The sequence below is a fragment of the Neophocaena asiaeorientalis genome, unplaced genomic scaffold, assembly GCF_003031525.2.
Source record: "Neophocaena asiaeorientalis asiaeorientalis breed wild unplaced genomic scaffold, Neophocaena_asiaeorientalis_V1.1 scaffold172, whole genome shotgun sequence".
NCBI classification, from domain to species: domain Eukaryota; kingdom Metazoa; phylum Chordata; class Mammalia; order Artiodactyla; family Phocoenidae; genus Neophocaena; species Neophocaena asiaeorientalis.
This window is the reverse complement of record NW_020173716.1, coordinates 161,581-168,519: the sequence shown is the minus strand read 5'-3', so window position 1 is coordinate 168,519 and position 6,939 is coordinate 161,581.

Below are 6,939 nucleotides of genomic sequence, written 5' to 3'. Positions count from 1 at the left end.
TTTAGCGACATGGAGATGATTTTTTTTTCGTTTTTTTGGAGATAATTTTTAATAAGAAAATAACAATCATTTAGATGACATTACTAAACAATAGTAGGATTAAATCATGTATCTAAGGAAAAGAATTTCAGGACCTATACATACATATGTATTATACAAATACTGTGTTTTGTCATTAATGACACATCTTCTTGCCATGTTTTCCAAGAAATAAGCATATGCATGACTCTGTAGAATTTATTTTTTAAAGATCTTCTGATTATGAGTGTTTAAATTTATCATAAATCTGATGGAAAAAAGAATTAGAGGTTTTGGGAATTCCCCGGCGGGCCCTGATTCAATCCCTGGTCGGGGAACCATGATCCCACAAGCTGCATGGCACAGCCCAAAAAAAAAGAGGAATTAGAGGTTTTGGTTTATAATCTCCAGTAAAAGTAAGGCTACATTTATACTAAATGATTAGTAGGAGGAAAGCATTAGCAATCATCTATCAAGGGCCAAAAACATTTAAACTTATACCATGATTCCTTCTATGACTCATGGCATTAAAAAAAACAGTGATTTATAAAAAATTCTATGGTTTTTATGTATTATTTTTAAAAAATATGTTTGCTAATTCTGAATATACTACAAACACTTTGCTCTCTATATCTAAGCCTCTATTTTGACTTTCCAATGATTGAAGAGTAGCAGACAGCATTACCCTCTTCCACACATGGATTTTTTTTCTTGTATTATATGTGCTGTACTGAGAAGTGTGATCTATTTCTTAGCACACATCAGAGTACACATCAACACTTTAAGCCTTTAAAAAAAATTAAATCCCCTTAAGTAGTTATAATGTAAGAGGAGTCTGTAATATTTAATTAGTTTAAATGGAATAATATGCATGATCTTCCTTTTACATTTTTACATGTTGATCATTTGAAGGGAAATTCTGAAAACCATCAGGCGTGTCCTTGGAGTAAAGAATGCCTATCATGAAAGTAAAGTGGTTTTTCACAAAGAGATGCAGAGAACTCCAAGAGTGCACAGGATGTTTCTTGCTATTGATGATTAATTTTTATATCCTTCATAAGCTCCATATCCTAATCCCAAATTGCAACAAGGAATGAAAAACAGCTACTCTTCTAGATGAAGTTAGTAGCTTAATCCCATTTCCTTGCTACTTATAAAATGAATCTATTAGATATCCTTGGACTTTCCTACTTCTTGAAAAGTACATCATTCATTCATTTATGCAAGACTATTTATTGACTTGTTACCTTCGTGTGTTCAATTTAAGGTCACAATTCCTTTTTTATTCACACTTTCATTCATTTATCCTTCAACAAATACTTCTTGGTTTCTTGCTATTCAAAAAGAACTGTGCTGGGCACTGGGCATTTAATGATGGGTAAGATCAACACAGTCATTGCAATTTTATTTGTCAAGTATACCTCAATAAATCTGGGGGGAAAAGATCAACATGTCCGCTTCTCCCATGGAATTTACAGACAAAATTCATCAACAGGTTCTTTGTGATTTTTTGAAATATAAATTCAGCACTGTATTCAATGTTATGGAAGAATATATAAATTATGAAAACATAGCTATTTTTAAGGAACTGATAATTTCACTAGGAAGAATCTAAGATACCTGAATATATCAAGAATTAATATTAAATAGAATGCTGTCAAAAACACCAGGAAGTTAACACAGGAATAATTAAATGCTAAGTTGTGAGTGGATTAGACTTGGAAATACAAGCCATTTTAAAGAAAAGGGAGACAATGAAGCCATGTAAATCTCCCTGGAGAAGTCTTGCGCTGAATGCTGAAGTTTGGGTGGAATTGCGATAGGAGAGCAGGTGAAAGAATGATATTCCAGGGTGAGGAAAAAAGAACCTCAGGAACAGAGGCACAGAGGAAGGGGTGAGTGCGGCATATTTATAAGACTGGAGGAGATCTGCACAGGTGCTTACTGACCGTGCTGGTACTGAAGCTTCCTGCCCAAAGTGCTCTGCTCCCTTCAGGCACAGAACAAGAGCTTGTTCTGTTCACAGGCATGAAAGTTACCTGTTTTGTGATTTCGATTTTGGTGCTCTGAATCTCAATTTTCTAGGATATCTTCTATCATAGGTTATTCAAACCCTGAAAGTTGTTTGAGAAAGGACTCTTAAGGCAATAGAACCAGGAAAAAGATGCTCAATAAATACGCATTTTCAGGAGGAAATATGGCTGGATATTTTAAATCTAAGTTTGAATCTAATAGAAACCATATGTTTTATGTATAGTTTCATAATCCATTCACTAACTTTCTCTTCACACTTGAGATTATGTAGTGATGTCATTATTTTCAATTTTGGCATTCATACATGTACATTCTTAGGATTTTTATACAAAAGTAATCAATATGGTCTTTTCAGTTTGACCTTTAAGTCCCATGATATTAAAGAGAAAAGATGAAAATTTAAAAACCAGATTGTATGAGATGAATAAACTAAATGCATGTTGGAGAGAAAAGAAATATATAGATGGTGAAATGTTACCTATTAATCAGGCCAGATCTTAATCTTTTGACAATACATGTTTTCTTTGGCTTACCAACATACTCAGTCCTGAGTGGAAAAAATCCAAAGAAGTTTCCTGGATAGTAAATATTTCTATTAAGCAATAGTCCATTTAAGTTAAATCCATTAAAAAAAAAGAGTTTAGAGAAGAGCTGCATTTTTGTTTTTGAAACTTCGAAAGATTAGTTATCCATGTCTTGTTCTTTAAACAAGGGAATGAAGATATTTCCACATTTTTCCCAGCATTTATCTCAGACTTCTCAAGTTTGTAACTAACTTTTCCTAGTACGTGGAAAAAGTGTTCTAAATGCCACAAATAATTGATTTCCTACTGTTATGAAAATATAAATATATTACTTATAGATGAGGATGAAAAACAATTCTCCTCCTTGATATTCATGGATGTGAGCCAATTTCTCCTTAGTGGACATCATTATTCTGCCTAGTGTGGGGGAAGGAGATATGAATGAGACCAGACGACTTTGTTCCATGGGGGCTGTCAACAACCACCCTAGTTACTCTGGGGAGGTCACTGAGGCCCCAGGTTCTCAGGGGTGGGGAGGACCTTGGAGATCATCACCAGTGCCCTTCCTTGACCACAAGGATATGGAGGTCAGAAGATGTAAAGAGATTAGAAGATGGAATATACATACGAAATTGTCTCTTCTCTTTCATATTAACATCACAAAAAATTCACTTACAACTATTTTCTTCATAATAAAACTTTAGTAGGTTAAGACGATTTCTAGTCTTTACTACCATTGTTCAGTTACTCTTATAATTTCTTCTTAGACAAACCTTGCCAAGTTAGTGATGAATACAACCAATAATAAAGTTTGATTAAAATATTTTATTGGTAAACATGCTACAGCATGGATTAAGGGTAAAGATAATTTAAGTAAACTTTCAGATCACTTTGAATATATTACTCTTTTATCTTTGTTATCCTTGTATTGCTATATTATGTATCTTTATACTGTAAGAGGCAACTTAGTGCTAATGGGCGTGAGCTTGGAGTTGACCATCATGCATTCAAAATCTGCCTCTGCCACACTACCTTTGTGACCTTGGAAAAATTATTCGATCTAGTAGAGAATCAGTTTCTTCGTCTTTAAATTGGGCATATTAATAGAAACTACCTAACAAATGACTTAATATATACACAAAATACTTAGCACAGTTCCCAGTACATAATGAATATACTTAATAAAAATGTTAGTTATTATTGTCTCTGAACAATGGAATTAATTCCATTGCTGTGCTCAGTGTTGAGCTCAGAGGATCCAAAAGCAAAAGGCATGGTTCCTGATAGAAGGCTTCCTAGAGGACATGATGATGCCTGATACACATCTTGAAAGGAGAGTAAGAAATAGCCAGGTAGAGGGCATTGTGTAGGTTTGTATGTGGCAGAAGGATGAAGGCTGATTGAGGAGGAGGGCTAATGTTTTCTAGGAAGATAGAGACCTGTGAACAAAGATGGCATTCTGGGGACACCGTAAATAATTAATTTAATATGTAATTGATTTAATATGGCTAAAAGTACTTTGTGAGGTGGGGAGTGGTAAGGGCATGACAGTGAGTAAGATCATGCTGGGGATGTGTCGGATGAGAAATGCAGTGAATCAAACACAGACACCAGGACAACCCTAACATTGAAGGAGCAGATTAGGAAACAAAGCCCAGAAAGGAGACAAGTTTTCTGTCTTCCTTCTCTTCTCTTCCACACACCCAAGGGCTGGCGGGGATCTTTTGTGATACAGAGAGGAAAAGGCAGCTCTCTGTAGGGTACATAGAAGTAGAAATATAATGCTGTACCCATGAAAGTTATATAATGTAATAAACCAATGTTATCTCAATAAAAATAAATATAAAAAAGAAAGGCAGTACTGGGGGTGATGTGGCCAAGTAAATCTCCCTAATAAATAGCTGGGAGAGGAGAGGCAAGCGAGAGTTGGACAAAAAAGCAATGCAACAAACACTGTAGGGTCTGTTGGGTTTAGTGGATTAAGAGCTGTAGAGAAATGGAGAGTGGAAAAAGGGGATTTCAAAAGGGTTTCTGTGGATTATGAACTGAATCCTCCTTGATGTCAGTTGAAAAATAAAAATTTGAAATTCCTGTTAAATTATTTTATGGTAACTGGACTGAGCTCCTTTGATAAGAAAACTGAGGCACATAATGATTGGAGTCATTTGCCTAGGGTCACAAAACTAATTGAACTCAGGCATTTGAATTTATAGAAATCAGTAGAATCAAGATTTTAATCATAGGATAAAGCAGTAGGGGGTAAAATTCAAAGTCAAAATCCTTTTACTATTTACTATTTTATTTTCTCTGTAAAAAAGTGATTATACTTAATGTCAATATATTATATAGTTGTCTTAAATTGGAAAATTGTTATAATGTAGTTTAAAGAGTGCCATGGGAATGGGGGAGGGGCATAGGTTTTCATCTGTGGCATAAAATACACTCTTTCCCTCTCCTATACATACAGTACCCAGCACATTGTGGATTCTGAATAAGCGCTGGCTGAATTGATATGTACTGTAATAACTCCCTCAATTTGCAAGGTGCTGGATAGATGACCGCTCAAGCCTGACTACTCTGTTACAAAAATGCCTGCATTTACAACCCTGGGTGCCTTAAGATACTGGCTTATCCTCGTTCACAGTCTCCTCATAGAAATGTGGTCCTCATTCACTCAAGTTTCAGGGGGCACATGCATGTTGCCATGGCTTTGGCTTTTTCCTTTTCCTGGTTTTCTCATTTCTTCCCTCCACACCTCTGGTCTGTTGGACCTCTGTCCTGGATCAGATGTTGAGGAGTGACAGAGCTTACTGGGTCCAGCCAGCGTTCAAACATTCTTCTGCCCTCCCTATCTGGGTGGATTTCCAAGGGGATTGGTTCTCAGGCTTTTAAGGCATAAATGACCCTTTGGGTTTGTGTGTACATACCCGTGGCCTCTCTGTGTACCACAGAACATGGTGAGGAAAAAGGTACATTTGTATTTATGTGTAAGTATTTGTGTAGGATTGCCTGTCTCACATGGTAATTTCCTTTAGGCAAGTGCTGGACCATATCTTGTGAAACATGCCTGAGGTTTTGCTGCATATCTTTTAGTCACATTTAAAAATCAAAATATATGATGCAATGAAGTACTATATATTCAAATTAGAGACTTCAATTTACATACATATCCCTTCACAGGATTAAACTCAATTAATGTGCATTGTAATTGAGTGTTAATAGTTACATTCGAAATTACTGTTCTAATACTTGTAAGTTTTTAAGATCCAAAAAGTGCTATTTATACTGTTTTGTTCACCAAATTCTTTAGCACGTGATATGGGGAAGTCACTTCTCTGGGCAAAGTTTACTCATCATTTCATCTCCATTCATTCATTCATTCAACATTTTAATGATTGCTTACTGTCTGCCTGGCAAGGTGCTAGGACTTGTGAATATAAAGGAAAAGGTCAAGGTTCCTTTCTCAGTCCCGCTGGCGGGGGCCTGGGCGGAAAACACCAGCAGCAAGCAAGCCCCAAGGGACCCCAAGGTGCATATTCCTTCTTCCAACTCTAAAATCGTATTTCTACCCAAATGTCCTAAATCAACCAGTTAGTTATCTGAATCATGCGACTTCCCCAAATGAACTAGGAATAAGGTTTCGACTAATCTGATGTGATTTAAAACGATTTCTGCTGATTCTTTGCCTTGCCCATCCTTTCGTGGACGGCTGAAGTTCAGCTTTAATACAACTTGCCTGGAAGAGGCTGTGCTAGCATTCTGAAAGTTTATAATTAAGTTCAGTGTTTGCGTGTGGGCTGGAGTAGGGAGGAAAACGACCATAATTACAGAGTTTCGGTTGTGAGTGCCTGCGAGACTTTTAAGTAGCAGAAACACGAGAAACGGATAAAGCTTCCCTCACTTTTAAATAAAAGTCGCACAGGAGTTGCCGGCGGCATTCGGGTGCCCTTGGCGCTCTGTTGGACGCGGGCGGGTTGGGACGCTTGAGCATCTCCCCCGACCCCGCCACCTCCCTCCTCCCGGTCCTGGGTCTGAGGCCCTAGTTCAGGAGTGCTCCCAGAGGGCTCTGAGGGTCTGGGGCCTCGGTACAGGAGCCCTGTTCTTGGGACAGGAGACGACAGCGCGCGCGGAAGTGCGCTCGACTTGCCCCAGGCCGAGGCCGATTCTCCTCCCCCACTTCCTCCTGCGCGTTGGCTCAGCCTCCGGGGCGGCTCCTCCTCCTGCTCTGCCTCCTCCCACTGGCCGCGGCAGCGCTCTGGCTGGGGGTGCGGCGCCCAGCCCTGCAGTCCCGAGCCCGAGGCGCGGCGCTGAGCGGCCGAGCGAGAGGGAGGCGAGGGGCTGCCCGCGCTGCTATCTCCGCCCC